The sequence below is a fragment of the Bubalus kerabau genome, chromosome 1, assembly GCF_029407905.1.
Source record: "Bubalus kerabau isolate K-KA32 ecotype Philippines breed swamp buffalo chromosome 1, PCC_UOA_SB_1v2, whole genome shotgun sequence".
Classification (NCBI taxonomy): Eukaryota; Metazoa; Chordata; class Mammalia; order Artiodactyla; family Bovidae; genus Bubalus; species Bubalus kerabau.
The window spans coordinates 28,158,694-28,177,400 of NC_073624.1; positions in this window are offsets into that span (position 1 = coordinate 28,158,694).

Sequence of the window (18,707 nt, forward strand, 5' to 3'; positions counted from 1 at the left end):
TGGAAAGACTGTAAAGTATTCTCATGTTATTTTACAGATAAAAGCATATATTCAAATGCATCAGTTGACTTGCATATTGTAAGCAAACTGACTCAGCTCCTATGAGCTATTTTATATGACATGTCTTTTGTTTTTTAATGAGTCAGTGGATAGAGAACCTACCTGCAGTGCAGGAGACACAAAAGATGCAGATCTGATCCCTGGGTCAGGAAGATTCCCCTGGAGGAGGAAATGGCAACCCACTCCATTATTCTTGCCTGAAAAATCCCATAGGCGGGCGGGCTAAGGAGGCTGGTGGGCTACAGTCCAAAGTGTCACAAAGAATTGGACACGACTGAGTGACTAAGCTTGCACACATGATTGGAGTATAGTTACAATGTTGTGTTAGTTTCAGGTGCACAGCAATTCAGTTGTACATATATGTTCATTCTTTTTCAGACTGTTTTCTTGTATAGGTTATTACAGAAAATTGAGTAGAGTTCCCTGTGCTATACAGTAGGTCCTTGTTGGTTCTCTATTTTAAATATAGTAGTGTGTGTATGTTAATTGCAAGCTCCTAATTTATTCCATCCCCTCACATTTCACCTTTGGTAACCATAAGTTTGTTTTTGATATCTGTGACTTTGTTTCTGTTTTCCAAATAAGTTCATTTATATCATTAAAAAAATTAGATTCCACAGATGAGTATATCATATATTTGTCTTTCTCTGACATCTTACTTCACTCAGTTTGATACTCTCTAGGTCCAACCCTGTTGCTCCATCCCGACCAGGGATGGAACCTGTGCCCCCTGCACTGGAAGTGAAGAGTCTTAGACACTGGATTGCCAGGGAAGTCCCCCATGAAGGTTTTGAAATGGTAAGCCTCATCCAGGTACAATTCCACATGAAATTTCAAGCCAATTAATATACATGCTGAAGAGGCTGACTTCTTTCTCCAATAAGTCCTTTATCTATGTTCTTGGGTCATTTTTCAGGTGTGATATTCTCAGTGAGAAAAAGAATGGAGCACAATGCCTTCTTTTCTGGTTTTCCCCCAGCCCCAAGCACTCTACATTAAGTATGGAAGACATAGTTACATGCTATGAGAGTTTATTAGAATATGTTGATCCACAGACTAAAATAGATAAATGAATCTCCTCCCAATTATAAATCAATCAGATCAGATCAGATCAGTCGCTCAGTCGTGTCCGACTCTTTGCGACCCCATGAATCGCAGCACGCCAGGCCTCCCTGTCCATCACCAACTCCCGGAGTTCACTCAGACTCACATCCATCGAGTCAGTATTGCCATCCAGCCATCTCATCCTCTGTCGTCCCCTTCTCCTCTTGCCCTCAATCCCTCCCAGCATCAGAGTCTTTTCCAATGAGTCAACTCTTCACATGAGGTGGCCAAAGTATTGGAGTTTCAGCTTTAGCATCATTCCTTCCAAAGAAATCCCAGGGCTGATCTCCTTCAGAATGGACTGGTTGGATCTCCTTGCAGTCCAAGGGACTCTCAGGAGTCTTCTCCAACACCACAGTTCAAAAGCATCAATTCTTCAGTGCTCAGCCTTCTTCACAGTCCAACTCTCACATCCATACATGACCACAGGGAAAACCGTAGCCTTGACTAGACGAACCTTTGTTGGCAAAGTAATGTCTCTGCTTTTGAATATGCTATCTAGGTTGATCATAACTTTCCTTCCAAGGAGTAAGCATCTTTTAATGTCATGGCTGCAGTCACCATCTGCAGTGATTTTGGAGCCCAGAAAAATAAAGTCTGCCTCTGTTTCCATTGTTTCCCCATCTATTTCCCATGAAGTGATGGGACCAGATGCCATGATCTTCGTTTTCTGAATGTTGAGCTTTAAGCCAACTTTTTCACTCTCCACTTTCACTTTCATCAAGAGGCTTTTGAGTTCCTCTTCCCTTTCTGCCATAAGGGTGGTGTCATCTGCATATCTGAGGTTATTGATATTCTCCCAGCAATCTTGATTCCAGCTTGTGCTTCTTCCAGCCCAGCATTTCTCATGATGTACTCTGCATATAAGTTAAGTAAGCAGGTGACAATATACAGCCTTGAAGTACTCCTTTTCCTATTTGGAACCAGTCTGTTGTTCCATGTCCAGTTCTAGCTGTTGCTTCCTGACCTGCATACAAATTTCTCAAGAGGCAGATCAGGTGGTCTGGTATTCCAATCTCTTTCAGAATTTTCCACAGTTTATTGTGATCCACACAGTCAAAGGCTTTGGCATAGTCAATAAAGCAGAAATAGATGTTTTTCTGGAACTCTCTTGCTTTTTCTATGATCCAGCAGATGTTGGCAATTTGATCTCTGGTTCCTCTGCCTTTTCTAAAACCAGCTTGAACATCAGGAAGTTCACGGTTCACATATTGCTGAAGCCTGGCTTGGAGAATTTTGAGCATTACTTTACTAGCATGTGAGATGAGTGCAATTGTGCAGTAGTTTGAGCATTCTTTGGCATGGCCTTTCTTTGGGATTGGAATGAAAACTGACCTTTTCCAGTCCTGTGGCCACTGCTGAGTTTTCCAAATTTGCTGGCATATTGAGTGTAGCACTTTCACAGCATCATCTTTCAGGATTGGAATAGCTCAACTGGAATTCTATCACTTCCACTAGCTTTGTTTGTAGTGATGCTTTCTAAGGCCCACTTGACTTCACATTCCAGGATGTCTGGCTCTAGGTCAGTGATCACACCATCATGATTATCTGGATTGTGAAGATCTTTTTTGTACAGTTCTTCTGTGTATTCTTGCCACCTCTTCTTAATATCTTCTGCTTCTGTTAGGTCCATACCATTTCTGTCCTTTATCGAGGACAGAATATTATTGCATGAAATGTTCCTTTGGTATTTCTTGAAGAGATCCCTAGTCTTTCCCATTCTGTTGTTTTCCTCTATTTCTTTGCATTGGATCGCTGAAGAAGGCTTTCTTATCTCTTCTTGCTATTCTTTGAAACTCTGCATTCAGATGCTTATATCTTTCCTTTTCTCCTTTGCTTTTCACTTCTCTTCTTTTCACAGCTATTTGTAAGGCCTCCCCAGACAGCCATTTTGCTTTTTTGCATTTCTTTTCCATGGGGATGGTCTTGATCCCTGTCTCCTGTACAATGTCACGAACCTCATTCCATAGTTCATCAGGCATTCTATCTATCAGATCTAGGCCCTTAAATCTATTTCTCACTTCCACTGTATAATCATAAGGGATTTGATTTAGGTCATACCTGAATGGTCTAGTGGTTTTCCCTACTTTTTTCAATTTCAGTCTGAATTTGGCAATAAGGAGTTCATGATCTGAGCCACAGTCAGCTCCCGGTCTTGTTTTTGCTGACTGTATAGAGCTTCTCCATCTTTGACTGCAAAGAATATAATCAATCTGATTTTGGTGTTGACCATCTGATGATGTCCATGTATAGAGTCTTCTCTTGTGTTGTTGGAAGAGGGTGTTTGTTATGACCAGTGCATTTTCTTGGCAAAACTCTATTATTGCCCTACTTCATTCCGTATTCCAAGGCCAAATTTGCCTGTTACTCCAGGTGTTTCTTGACTTCCTACTTTTGCATTCCAGTCCCCTATAATGAAAAGGACATCTTTTTTGTGTGTTAGTTCTAAAAAGTCTTGTAGGTCTTCATAGAACCATTCAACTTCAGCTTCTTCAGCATTACTGGTTGGGGCATAGACTTGGATTACTGTGATATTGAATGGTTGCCTTGGAAATGAACAAAGATCATTCTGTCGTTTTTGAGATTGCATCCAAGTGCTGCATTTTGGACTCTTTTGTTGACCATGATGGCCACTCCATTTCTTCTGAGGGATTCCTGCCCGCAGTAGTCATCTGAGTTAAATTCACCCATTCCAGTCCATTTCAGTTCACTGATTCCTAGAATGTCGACATTCACTCTTGCCATCTCTTTTTTGACCACTTCCAATTTGCCTTGATTCATGGACCTGACATTCCAGGTAAATCAATAAATACTTATTAAACATATACCAATACATACTATAACACAAAGATGCGCTAAACATCAGAAATCTTATTCATCGTTAAAGTCCAAATTAAATGATGCAGCTGTGTATCACTACCCATTGCTGTGTAACAAAACATCCTCCAGATTAATAATTTATTTGGTCTTAAGTTGGCCACACAGTTCTTCTGGTCTTGGTTGTGACCAGTTTCATTTGGCTAGGCAGCTATGCTTCTGGGGGTAGGTTGAATGTTGGCAGGAGTTATGGGGTGATATCTCCCATTTTTCATCAGGCTAGCTCTTTTCTCATTGCAGAATCAAGAGAAAAAAGTGATTATGCTAGGCCTCCAGAGCCTCGGCTTAGAACTGACACATTATCCTTTTCACTGAACTCTGGTGACCACAGCAAATCACAAGTTGAGCCCAGATTCCAAAGGTGGGGGAAATAGATCCCACCTCTTCATGGGAAGATCTGTAATGTTGCAAAGAGCATAGACCAGGAGGGCCAGTAATTGGGATCACCAGTGCAATCTATCCACCACAAGATGCAAATACCAAGTAGACAAGAAAGGCTAATATGCAGTTAAAGAGTCAGACATTCTGCAAGACATTAGAGGTTCACCATATGCACGTCTTGGAAATAACGAGAAGGTAAGCTACCCAGGGGTTCTGTCAGTTCTGCCCTTCTTTACTTAGTGCTTGCAATGAAACTCTAATATACTGATGAATATATACAAATTTAAAACAGGAGATAGTATCAATTATAAAATCATACTGTCTTGCATCATTGAACCAAAGATACCAGAGTAAACAGCCATCAATATGAGCATTGTAGAGGTATGAAGATTAATTATATAGTGTGAGAACCAGGAACTTCTGTTTACAGACAAGGAGTTAAACTCTCACAGCAGCACTGGAGAAGACTTTTGAATTAATGGCTAATTTCAAACAAAGCATTTAATGTCACCACTTGAAATGTTTCAGTAATAATTCAAATGGTTTAATTCTAAGCCACTTATGATTAAATTTCAAATATGCTAAGGTATTATTAGACATTTATGGGAAAAATCATTTTTCCCCCTGAAAATTAAATGTTCTTCTTTGACGATGATTCAAGTTATATGGGGGGCTCTTGTTTCCTTTTAATTATAGCCCCAACACTTATATGGATAAAGCAGTAATATGATCGCAATTTCATTTTGGAGCCATTATTACTGAAATGCAAAAATATCTCAATCTCTCGCCCTCTCCCCCTCCTCCTAGGTTTTCTTTTTAATCCCATAAAAGCATCTGTCTTTGATTTCAAGTGGAGTACCTGCTGTGCAAGATGCGATGCAAATCCAATTTGTGTGTAACAAAACCAAATGGGCTGAAATGAACTCTGCATTTTAAAGATGTTTTTGTTTAATCATCACCATCACTCGTCTTTAATGAATGCATAATCAAGTTAAACTTCAGGCAAGAAATGGAATGGCTCTTCTTAAGACCGAGAAAGCAAATTCTTGTGATATCCCTCATGGCTGCTCTGCCTCCTATTCCTGTGTTGGCAGGAGAGAAAGAAGCAAGATCTTCAAATGCATTTGATGGCAAACTGTTGAGAACCATGGCGTGAGCAACGGGACTGCTCATTTTTTCCTGCTTTCTTCAGAAATCAGTATGATAATTGTTTAGAGCAGAAAGTGAGGATGCAGGATTCCTGGGTTCGTATTTTGTTCTCCCCTTTTCTGTATCTCATGGCAGACAGGAGGTATAATAAAGTGCTTTGGGTGTTTAGAGAAGGATCTACACGAGGTATTCCTATGCCACACATTATCAACACCAAAGGTTGGTACATAATTTCCTAAGTATAGAAGGTCTTTCGGGTAGTGAGTTTCTGTGATTCTTTCTTTTAGAAGGAGAGAATCTTCTGAAAAGACCTTATGATGTTAGACAAAATTTTTTTTTTGAGTTGAAGTATAGTTGATTTACAATGTTTTGCTAGTTTCTGGTGTATAGCAAAGTGACTCAGTTTTATTTATATAGGTATACATATAAATATATATATATATATTTTTTTTCAGATTATTTTCCCTTATAGGTTATTTCAAAACATTGCATATAGTTCCATGTGCTATAAAATAAGTCCTTGTTGGTTATCTATTTTATATATAGTAGTGAAAGTGATGCGGAAGGCAGTGGCACCCCACTCCAGTACTCTTGCTGGGAAAATACCACGGACGGAGGAGCCTGGTAGGCTGCAGTCCATGGGGTCGCGCGAAGAGTTGTACATGACTGAGCGACTTCACTTTCACTTTTCACTTTCATGCATTGGAGAAGGAAATGGCAACCCACTCCAGTGTTCTTGCCTGGAGAATCCCAGGGATGGGGGAGCCTGGTGGGCTGCCGTCTATGGGGTCGCGCAGAGTCAGACACAACTGAAGCGACTTAGCAGCAGCAGCAGTGAAAGTGAAAGTGTTAGTTGCTCAGTCCTGTCTGACTCTTTGTGATTCCATGGACTGCAACCCGCCAGGCTCCTTGGTCCATGGGATTCTCCAGGCAAGAATACTGGAGTGGGTAGCCATTCCTTTCTCCAGGGGATCTTCCTCACCCAGTGATCAAACCTGAGTCTCCTACATTGCAGGCAACTCTTTACTGTCTGAGGTACCAGGTAAGCCTAATGTATAGCAGTGAATATATGTTAATCTGGGCTTCCCTGGTATATAAATATACCACATCTCTGAAGAAAATTATAATTCAAAGAGATACATACACCTGAATATTCAGTGCAGCACTATTTATAATAGCCAAGACTTGGAAGCAACCTAAGTGTCTACCAACAGATGAATGGATAAAGAAGATACGGTATGTGTGTACACTGGAATATTATTCAGTCCACTTTTGTACAGTCATGTGTGCTGTGCTTAGTCACTTCAGTTGTGTCTGACTCTTTGTGACCCCATGGACAGTAGCCTGCCAGGCTCCTTTGTCCATGGGGATTCTTTAGGCAAGAATACTGGAGTGGGTTGCCATGCCCTCCTCCAGGGGATCTTCCCAACCCAGGGTAGTTGTGTACTGGACAAATCAATTCTAAACAAGGAAATGGGATGAGAGAATATTTTATAACATTACACCGGGAGATCTAATGAGAAAACTGAACTTGAAATGTACCCTGCCTGATGTGGGGTTGGATGGTTAATGAGTAGCAGAACTGGAGCTGGAACTCTGGTCTCTTGGTCCTCAGTCTTTCTAAAGCAATCCTGCAGTATAATCCTGAATTATGCATCCCATTGATGAACCTCAGAAAGGAAATATATTCTAGAAGAATTATCAAGGGATGAACTGTCTTTGAGCTTTGTATTCAAGGTGAATGTGAATGACAATAGAGTTAAGTATAACACATGCAACATATGATTTGTGGTTGTCAAGCAAAATTTAGTTTTTTTTTGATGCCAGAATGTAAGTCTTCATTTCTTCTGATTAATTTTAATGGTTAAGAGTTAGGATTGGACTTTTTTTGGGGAGGGGGCACACCACATGGTTTGTGGGATTGCAATTTCCTGACTAGGGATCAAACCTGGGCTCCCTGCAGTGGAAGTGCAAAGTCTTAACCACTGGACAATTAGGGAAGTCCCAGGATTGATTTTATCTGTAGCTGAGAGTCTATAAAACTCTGAGATGGACGGTTAAACTCTTGGATGAAATTCCAATATTGGAAGATATTTCTTCGTGATCAGGCATTGTCTTCTATTGGGAGAAAATTCTTCTGGAGGAATAATACTGGCAACCAGCATGTGTCTTTCATCTTTACATTTCTAAAGTTTTATCAGTTTCCCTTCTTATCAGGAACACTGCCCTGGGAGCAGAGTCTTGTGACTGCATGCCGTGGTTAGCTTTGGTAGTGGATGGAAAGGTTAAGGAAGGTTTGAGAATGGCCCACAGGGCAAGTGTGTTGAGACCTGCAATGAGTATTGTACAAAACAAGGGTTTGGACCAAAACTGAGAAATTTGACATACCTATTAGACATACCTTCTCATAACTTGTTTGAGGCTGGCTGCCCCTGAGTAAAGCAACTTTCAGAGCAGATACAACAATGTATGTTCCAAAGAGTCCATGCTGAGAATTCCCTGGTCCTTGATCTGTTTATCTTGTTCTCTACCTTGAGCTGTTCTATTCAGTTACAAATATGAACATTGAGTTTTAAATGGTTTTAGAATGTGCCATGTGATGAGAAGAAAAAAAAAAGGGTACAGTCATTAAACTGCATTCTTGAACAATATCATGTGCTTTATTTTTTTAATTGGCCAAACTATTTCATCACATGGCAGAACAACATCAACACCTTTCAATAATATTATTCTAGGGAGGTTAAAAGACACATGTGCTGGACTTCCTTGGTGGTCCAGTGGTTAACAATCTGCCTGTTAATGCAGGGGACACAGGTTCCCCTGGTCCGGGAAGATTGCCCATGCTGACGGGCCACTGAGCCCCATGCACCACAACTACTAAAGCCCGCATGCCATAGAGCCTGTGCTCTGCAACAAGAGAAGCCACCACAATGAGAAGGCCAAGCATCACAATTAGAGAGTAGGCTCTGCTCACCACAACCAGAGAAAGCCTGTGCAAAACAATGAAGACCCAGTGCAGCCAAAAATAAATTAACTAATGAGTTTTTTAAAAAAGACATGTGTTCCTTCCAAACTAAAAAATTTCAGTTTCAAAATTGCACTAGCTGGTCAATGAAATGTCTTGATCCCTCAAACTGTTTCATTTCTCTTCATACGGAAAGGAAGACCGCATCCAACATTTGTGTACAATGCATACACTGAGGCCAGGAAGTCATCCATGTCTATTGAGTCAAAGAGTCTATTGAATGCTCAGTTGCTCAGGCATGTCAGATTCTTTTGACCGTATGGACTGTAGCCTGCCAGGCTCCTCTGTCTATGGGATTTTCCAGGCAAGAATCCTGGACTGGGTTGCCATTTCTTCCTGCAGGGTATCTTCCTGACCCAGGGATCGAACCTGAGTCTTCTGCATTGGTAGGCGGATTCTTTACCACTGCACCATCTGGAAGGCCTAAAAATTCAGATATTTTTGGGGAAGAGTTAAGATCATCATGTACTTTGGTTCGATGTGGTTGATCATTTTGAGCAGTAAACTATGACCTAGGCATCTGAAAAATAAAGATTATCTGGGGAGATGCACTTGTCAATTGAACTCTAAATACAAGTTTGAGGGGTACCAAAATGTCCCTTTTGCAGTAATTTAAATTTGTTGAAAACAAAAATCTTTAACAGCCTTTGCAGTTCTAGAGTTTATCAAATCAGAAGATATCACTGTAGTGATAATTCAGTTGTTATCAACCGACATGGCCACTGGATGTCCCCACTCTTCCTCAAATGCAGTCAAGGCATCATTTAACTGGCAGTTATAAAAGCAATACATTTTGCAGGGAACCTTTAGAAAGATCCTACAAGAGTTCTGGTGTGTTTAGCAGTACTCCTTGCCCCTGGCAACAGCAGGATGGACTAGAAATGGGAGACTTAGAGACTGAGTTCAGTGGGAAAAATTCTTGGGTTCATGTCACTCTGTGTCATTGCATATTTACTTCTGTAATCCTCTACAATGGCCAGTTTTCCCAAAAAGTTCTAAAAAGAAAGTAACTGAGGATACAGCTATTATAATTCCTGCAGAGGAAACAGTATGAGCTGGAAAGGGTGAGGATATGGGAACGTGCCAACATTGCAGAACATGTGAAAACTTTCCTCACCAGAGTGAAAACTACAAAGTACATGGGATTCTTTAGCAAGAGAGAAGCTCTGAATTTTGGTCACTCAGTTTTTTTTTTCTCATCCATTGTACCTAACTTGGTAATAGCTGTAGGACAGCTAGCCTGACATTGGACTGAGTGTTAAGAGACCAGAATTTGAATCTTATTTCTATTTCTTACTTGCTCTGTGACATTAGACACATATGCTTTGCTTTTTTAAGCCTCAGGCTCTTGTTTGTAAGAAGGGTATCACAGTCCTGTCCTCAGATTTGTTGAGAAACTCAAGTGATATTTGAAAGAACTGAGGACACAGTGGTTACAGAATAAATGTCAAATATATTAGGAATTTAGGAAACAATTAAAAGCTAAAAAAATATATATATAAATCTTCCAGAGATCTTTGGTCTAGTTAAAATGGAAAATAGAAGGATTTAGTTTTACTTACAATATATTTTATTATCTACTCACAGGTGATGAAAATGTATTTAATCACATCAACTCCCTCTTTGCAACTGTCAGGAGCAATGCACAGCTCCTGAAGACTTCACCAAAAAAAAAAAAGAAAAGAAAGAAAGAAAAAAACCCTAGGAAAGTGGAACAGTCTGAAAAGAAAGGTGCTACAGATACTTACTAAGTCCTTAGGGTTTATGAAGGGACTCTTTGTGACCCCATGGACTGTAGCCCTCCAGGCTCCTCTGTCTATGGGATTTCCCAGGCAAGAGTACTAGAGTAGGTTGCCATGCCTTGCTCCAGGGATTCCTGACCTAGGGACCAAACCCCAGGCTCCTGCATTGCAGGCAGGTTTTTTTGTTTTGTTTTGTTTTTTTTTTTTAACCTTCTGAGCCACTAGGGAAACCCCGTACAGAGGGAAGGAGAGTACAAGTGAAATTTATTCCTTTACTAATGAGAAGCTGAAGCACAGTTCAGTTCAGTACAGTTCAGTCACTCAGTCCTGTCCGACTCTTTGCGACCTCATGGACTGCAGCATGCCAGGCCTCCCTGTCCATCACCAGCTGCCAGAGTTTACTCAAACTCATGTTGATTGAGTTGGTGATGCCATCCAACCATCTCATCTTCTGTCTCCCCTTCTCCTCCCACACTCAATCTTTTTCAGCATCAGGGTCTTTTCAAATGAGTCAGCTCTTCACATCAGGTGGCTAAAGTATTGGACTTTCAGCTTCAGTATCAGTTCTTCCAATGAATATTCAGGGCTGATTTCCTTTAGGATGGCCTGGTTGGATCTCCTTGCAGTCCAAAGGACTCTCAAGAGTCTTCTCCAACAGCACAGTTCAAAAGCATCAGTTCTTTGGTGCTCAGTTTTCTTTATAGTCCAACTCTCACATCCATACATGATTACTGGAAAAACCATAGCCTTGACTAGATGGACTTTTGTTGACAAAGGAATGTCTCTGCTTTTTAATATGCTGTCTAGGTTGGTCATAACTTTTCTTCCAAGGAGTAAACGTCTTTTAATTTCAGGGCTGAAGTCACCACTTGCAGTGATTTTGGAGCCCCCCAAAAGATGTGAGAGTTGAACTATACAGAAAGCTGACCACTGAAGAATTGATGCTTTTGAACTGTAGTGTTGGAGAAGACTCTTGAAAGTCCCTTGGACTGCAAGGAGATCCAACCAGTCCATCCTAAAGGAGATTAGTCCTGGGTGTTCATTGGAAGGACTGATGTTGAAGCTGAAACTCCAGTACTTTGGCCACCTGCTGGGAAGAGCTGACTCATTTGAAAAGACCCCGATGCTGGGAAAGATTGAGGGCAGGAGGAGAAGGGGACAACAGAGGATGAGATGGTTGGATGACATCACTGACTCAATGGACATGGGTTTGGGTGGACTCCGGGAGTTGGTGATGGATAGGGAGGCCTGGCGTGTTGTGGTTCATGGGGTCGCAAACATTCGGACATGATTGAGCAACTGAACTGACTGACTGACTGAAAATAAAGTCTGCCACTGTTTCCACTGTTTCCTCATCTATTTGCCATGAAGTGAAGGGACTAGATGCCATGATCTTCGTTTTCTGAATGTTGAGCTTTAAGCCAACTTTTTCACTCTCCTCTTTCACTTTCATCAAGAGGCTTTTTAGTTCTCTTTCTACAAAAGGGTAGTGTTATCTGCATATCTGAGGCTATTGATATTTCTCCCGGCAATCTTGATTCCAGCTTGTGCTTCTTCCAGCCCAGCGTTTCTCATGATGTACTCTGCATATAAGTTAAATAAGCAGGGTGACAATATACAGCCTTGACATACTTCTTTTTCTATTTGGAACCAGTCTGTTGTTCCATGTCCAGTTCTAACTGTTGCTTCTTGACCTGCATACAGATTTCTCAAGAGGCAAGTCAGCTGGTCTGGTATTCCCATCTCTTTCAGAATTTTCCACAGTTTATTGTGATCCACACGGTCAAAGGTTTTGGCATAGTCAATAAAGCAGAAGTAGATGTTTTTCTGGAACTCTTTTGCTTTTTCAATGATCCAGCAAATGTTGGCAATTTGATCTCTGGTTCCTCTGCCTTTTCTAAAACCAGCTTGAATGTCTGGAAGTTCATGGTTCAGTTACGGTTTAAGCCTGGCTTGGAGAATTTTGAGCATTACTTTGCTAGCATGTGAAATGAGTGCAATTGTGTGGTAGTTTGAGCATTCTTTGGCATTGTCTTTCTCTGGGATTGGAATGAAAACTGACCTTTTCCAGTCCTGTGGCCACTGCTGAGTTTTCCAAATTTGCTGGCATATTGAGTGCAGCACTTTCACAGCATCATCTGTTTGGATTTGAAATAGCTCAACTGGAATTCCATCACCTCCACTAGCTTTGTTGATAGTGATGCTCCCTAACACCCACTTGACTTCACATTCCAGGATGTCTGGCTCTAAGTGAATGATCACACTATCATGATTATCTGGGTCATGAAGATCTGTTTTGTATAGTTCTTCCGTGTATTCTTGCCACCTCTTTTTAATATCTTCTGCTTTTGTTAGGTCCATACCTTTTCTGTCCTTTATTGAGCCCATCTTTGCATGAATTTTTCCCTTGGTATCTCTAGTTTTCTTGAAGAGATCTCTAGTCTTTCCCATTCTATTGTTTTCCTCTTATTTCTTTGCACAGATCACTGAGGAAGGCTTTCTTATCTCTCCTTGCTATCCTTTGGAATTCTGAATTCAAATGGGTATAGCTTTCCTTTTCTCCTTTGCTTTTCTCTTCTCTTCTTTTCACAGCTATTTGTAAGCCCTCCTCAGACAGCCATTTTGCTTTTTTGCATTTCTTTTTCTTGGGGGTGGTCTTGATCCCTGTCTCCTATACAGTATCATGAACCTTTGTCCATAGTTCATCAGGCTATCAGATCTATCATAGTTCATTCTGTCTATCACATCTAGTCCCTTAAATCTATTTCTCACTTCCACTGTTAGGGGTTTGATTTATGTCATACCTGAATAGTCCAGTGGTTTTCCCTACTTTCTTCAATTTCAGTCTGAATTTGGTAATAAGGAGTTTATGATCTGAGCCACAGTCAGCTCCTGGTCTTGTTTTTGCTGGCTGTATAGAGCTTCTCCATCTTTGGCTGCAAAGAATATAATCAATCTGATTTCGGTATTTACCATCTAGTGATGTCCATGTATAGTCTTCTCTTGTGTTGTTGGAAGAGGGTGTTTGCTATGACCAGTGTGTTCTCTTGGCAAAACTCTATTAGCCTTTGCCCTGCTTCATTCTGTACTCCAAGGTCAGATTTGCCTGTTACTCCAGGTGTTTATTGACTTCCTACTTGTTCATTCCAGTCTTCATAGAACCGTTCAACTTCAGCTTCTTCTGCATTACTGGTCAGGGCATAGACTTGGCTTACAGTGATATTGAATTGCTTACTTTACAAAGTTGAGGAAAAGTTACTTTGCACCATCAACCCCATGGCTGTGCAGAAATCAAATACAGGACAAAGAGCCAAAGGAGTTACATCACTGGTTATGGAACCTCTGTCTGAAACATTCATCAAATATGGAAAACAGGACTCTCCTCAGTCTCCAACAGTTTCCATCAAGCTCCCAAATGGAGTCTCGTATCTCTAATTCCATGCTACCAGGAGACTATTTTATTTTCACTTAGGGGGAAAAAAAACTTGCAGGTAACTAAAGAGCAGTCATGGCACATGGTTCCTGCTGGACAAATGATGTTGGTGCTCATCTGCTGGGAGAACGTGCATGCGCACTTCTGAGCATAGACTACCAGGCTGCCAATTAGTTTTTCTGCAAGGAGGAGGCTGACTCCCTTTTTTGTTATGTAGCCTTTGCAATAACACCAATGTTTCTATGTAGTTTATAGTATTATTGTTTTATTTTGAATAGGTAGCGAGGTTATTTTTATTTTATTTTTAATATAATTTTTATTTTATTTTGAGGTATATTTGGTTTACAATGCTGTCTTAGTTTCAGGTGTACAGTGAAGTGATTCTGTTATATATATATATATATATATATATATATATATCCACTCTGCTTCAGATTTTTTCCTCATATAGGTTATTGCAGAATATTGAGTAGAGTTCCCTGTGCTATACAGTAGGTCCTTGTTGATTATCTGTTTTATATATAGTAGTGTGTCTATGTTAATCCCAAACTCCTAATTTATCCTTCCCCCACCCATATCTTTCCCCATTGTGGTTTAGTATTTCTGTCACTAGTGTTGGTTCAGAGACACTCCTAATATGAATGACTGAGTAAGATTCAGAAGTTTTTATGAGCTTTGTCTTGGTGGAGAGTGATTCTAAACTGCTGAGAGGTTTGATGGTACAGGAGTTGTGTTGATGAAGAAGTTATCCAATCAGGGTCTACGGCCAAGACTCAACTCTTGTCCATTGGCTTCGCCTAGCCCACTGAAAGCCTTTATTGTCCTTATTTTGTAAACATACATTTACCCACATTGTAACCTTGCAAGATGCTGAATGCAGCAAATTACAGGTTATGCTATCTTTAAGATCTCTAGATCTAAGACGCAGATATGAGTCAAGCAAGAATTGGAGTATAACTTATGTTTTCCTTTTTCAGAAACTATTACTGTATCTTCATTGAAAGTTAGGCATTTTATTCATTCAAGAAATTCCAATTTAAAAAATATTGTCCATTTTGGATCAAAATAACACCCTTGAAATTAGTAGTTTCAGTTTTGGTAATGTTTGACTTTATCTAGACTATTTCCCCATGTTCCCATGTTGTTCAGCTGTTTGTAGTTTGGAAGAACATTAAATAAATAAGGAAAGGGTAAGAGTAAAACTGCCAAGCCAAGTTGACTCTTCTGTCTGACAACTGAACAGCCTCGTAATTAGTTCTAACTTGCTGAGCTAGCCAGTCACAGAAATCTACATGGAACTGACTCAGTGGAAAAGACCCTGAGGCTGGGAAAGATTGAGGGCAGGAGGAGAAGGGTGTGACAGAGGATGAGATGGTTGGATGGCATCATCCACTAAATGGGGCATGAGTTAGAGCAAACTCCGGGAGATAGTGAAGGCCAAGGAAACCTGGTGTGCTGCAGTCCATGGGTCACAAAGAGTCAGACTTGACTTGAGGACTGAATAACAACACATGGAGCTCAGCCTTTGTGTGCATCAGAATCCTCTAAGCAACTTGCTTAGAGACTTGTGCTCTAATACAATTTTGATTTTAGTCGAGATTTTACCTTTATTTATTTATTATTTATTTTATTTTTGGCTGTGCTGGGTCTTCGCTGCGGTGTTCAATCTTTCTCTAGTTGCTGCGAGGGGGGCTGCTGTTTGTTGTGATACAGAGGCTTCTCATTGCCGTGGCTTCTCCTGTTGTGGAGCATGAGCTCTAGGGCTCACGGACTTCAGTAGTTGCAGCAGGTGGGCTCAGTAGTTGTGGCACATGGGCTTAGTTGCTCCTTGGCATGTGGAGTCTTCCCAAACCAGGGACTGACCCTGTGTTCACTGTGTGGGCAGGTGGATTCTTATCCACTGTACCACCAGGGAAGTCCTTTAATCAAGACTTTAATTCAGTGGATCTATGGTAGGACCCAAGAATCTGCCATTTTAATAAGTACTACTGGTGATTCATCCTCGGATGATTCTTCGGCCAAACTTTGAGAACGGATAGTAAGTGATACCTAAATCATCTGAATTCACAGGAGATTAGTCAGGATGCTAGGAGGAAAAAAGCTTTACTCTCTTAGGGGAAGAGAGGTGATAAGAGGCGGAGAAACTGAAGGGGAAGCTAGGGACAAGGAATAAATGAAGTTGGCCAGGTGTTGTGAGTGTTGATTGCTATGATAATACATCCTAGGAAAATGTATGAAGATCTTGTCTCATCATTATATAACTGCTTCCCATTGTCCACTTAGGACTGTGGACCACACATTGTTTGGAGGGCAGGGAGGCCAAAAACATGGACTCTGGGACTGGCCTACAATTAACTTTTGCTTCTGCCACTTATTAGCTGAGTGACTTTGGGAAAGTTACTTAATCTCTAAGTTTTCTTATCTGTAAAATGGAAATAATCATAGTATTTATGCCATGGAGTTGTTGTGAGGATGACATGGGCAAATATAAGTAAAAGTACTCCAAACATGCCTGGCCCTTAGTAAGTTAATGATAGCGATTGTGTTAGTCACTCAGTGGTGCCTGACCCTTTGTGACCTGATGGACTGTAGCCCGCTAGGCTCCTCTGTCTGTGCAATTCTCCAGGCAAAAATACTGAAGAGGGTAGCCATTCCTTCCTGCAGGGAATCTTCCTGACCAAGGGATTGAACCCCAGTCTCCTGCAATGCAGGCAAATTCTTTACTGTCTGGGCCACCAGGAAGCCCCTACAGTCTTTAGTAAGTTATAGGTTAAAGTGAAAATCGTTCAGTCATGTCTGACTCTTTGTGACCCCATGGACTGAGGCTTGCCAGACTCCTCTGCCCATTGGGTTTTCCAGGCAAGAATACTGGAGTGGGTAGCCATTCTGTCCTCCAGAGGATCTTCCTGGCCCAGGGATTGAACCTGTCTCCTGCACTGCAGGCAAATTCTTTACCGTGTGAACCACCAAGGATGGTGGTTATAGGTAAAAGTTAGCTATTACTATTCTTACTTCTAACTCCATGCTCGTCTGGGAAGGAAGGGGAGAGTTGAAAAAAGCAATGAGATGAGATCACTCAGAATAGAAGGAAAAACGTAGAGCTTGTGAGTCCTTAAATTGTTCCAAGCCTTTTGTAAGGTGACTTTAATTATTTTAAGATATCTCTATCTTGTAAAACTTGTCTGTCTTTGAACGTCTACATTTTTAGTACTTTCCTTTTATTTTCTTTTTGCTTGGCTTCTTGGGAAAGTCTTGTATGAAAACTCCAGTGTTGATGTAAAGAAAAGGGTGCCCTAGAGCATTAATTTTTCAGCTGGAGGGAGTTTTTGAAGTAAAATTTGTCCATATGTACTTAAGTATGTTTGTGCATATGAGATGAAAGAGTTCCTCACTAGATTCTGTGAGAGTACTGAGATGCCAAAAAGGTTAACAATCATCTTCTGAGAGCCAGCTTACCTGTGGCCTCTTCCTGACCCATTTCTATGACCCTAGATAAGTGGTTTTCAACTCAGAGTAGTTTTACCCCCTTCCCCTTTGGGGGCATATGGCAATGTTTTGAGATATATTTTCTGTTGATGGGCGGGGCTGTGTTTCCTCCCTGTTGTTTGACCTAAGACCAGACTATGGTGGAGGTAATGAAGATAATGGTGACCTCCTTCGAAAGGTCCCATGCACGCACTGCCACACTCAATGCCCCCGACCCTGCAGCAGGCCACCGCCAACCCACGCCTCTGCTGGAGACTCCTGGACACTCACAGGCAAGTCTGGGTCAGTGTCCTGTGGGGTCACTGCTCCTTTCTCCTGGGTCCTGGTGAGCACAAGTTTTTGTTTGTGTCCTCCAAGAGTCTGTTTCCTCAGGCGGATCATTGGTTGGGTTAATGGTGACCTTCTCCAAGAGGGCTTATGGCTCACCCAGGTCTGAAACACCCAGAGGCCCTGCCCCTGTGGCAGGCCACTGCTGACCCGTATCTCTGCAGGAGACACTCACTCAAAGGCAGGTCTGGCTCAGTCTCTGTGGGGTCTCCTGGTGTGCACAAGGTTTTGTTTGAGCCCTCTGAGCGTCTCTGGTGAGTATGGGATTTGATTCTAAATGTGATTTTGCCCCTCTTACCATGGAGGACATGGAGATCATGGAACAACAGAATGGTTCCAAATAGGAAAAGGAGCACGTCAAGGCAGTATATTGTCACCCTGCTTATTTAACTTACATGCAGAGTACATCATGTGAAATGCTGGGCTGGAGGAAGCACAAGCTGGAATCAAGATTTCTGGGAGAAATAATAACCTCAGATATGTAGATGACACCACCTTTATGGCAGAAGATGAAGAGGAACTAAAGAGCCTCTTGATGAAAGTGAAAGAGGAGAGTGAAAAAGCTGGCTTAAAACTCAACATTCAGAAAACTAAGATCATGGCATCTGGTCCCATCATTTCATGGCAAATAGATGGGGAAACAATGGAAACAGTGGCTGACTTTATTTTTTTGGGCTCCAAAATCACTGCAGATGGTGACTGCAGCCATGAAATGAAAGGATGTTTGCTCCTTAGAAGAAAAGCTATGACCAAACTAGACAGTGTATTTAAAAGCAGAGATATTACTCTGCCAACAAAGGTCTGTCTAGTCAAAGCTATGGTTTTTCTAGTAGTCATGTATAGATGTGAGAGTTGTACTATAAAGCAAGCTGAGCAATGAAGAATTAATGTTTTTGAACTGTGGTGCAGGAGAAGACTCTTGAGAGTCTCTTGGACTACAAGATCAAACCAGTCAATCCTAAAGGAAATCAGTCCTGAATATTCTTTGGAAGGACTGATGCTGAAGCTGAAACGCCAATACTCTGGCCACCTGATGCGAAGGGCTGACTCATTGGAAAAGACCCTGATGCTTGGAGGGATTGAAGGCAGGAGAAAAAAGGGGACGACAGAGGATGAGATGGTT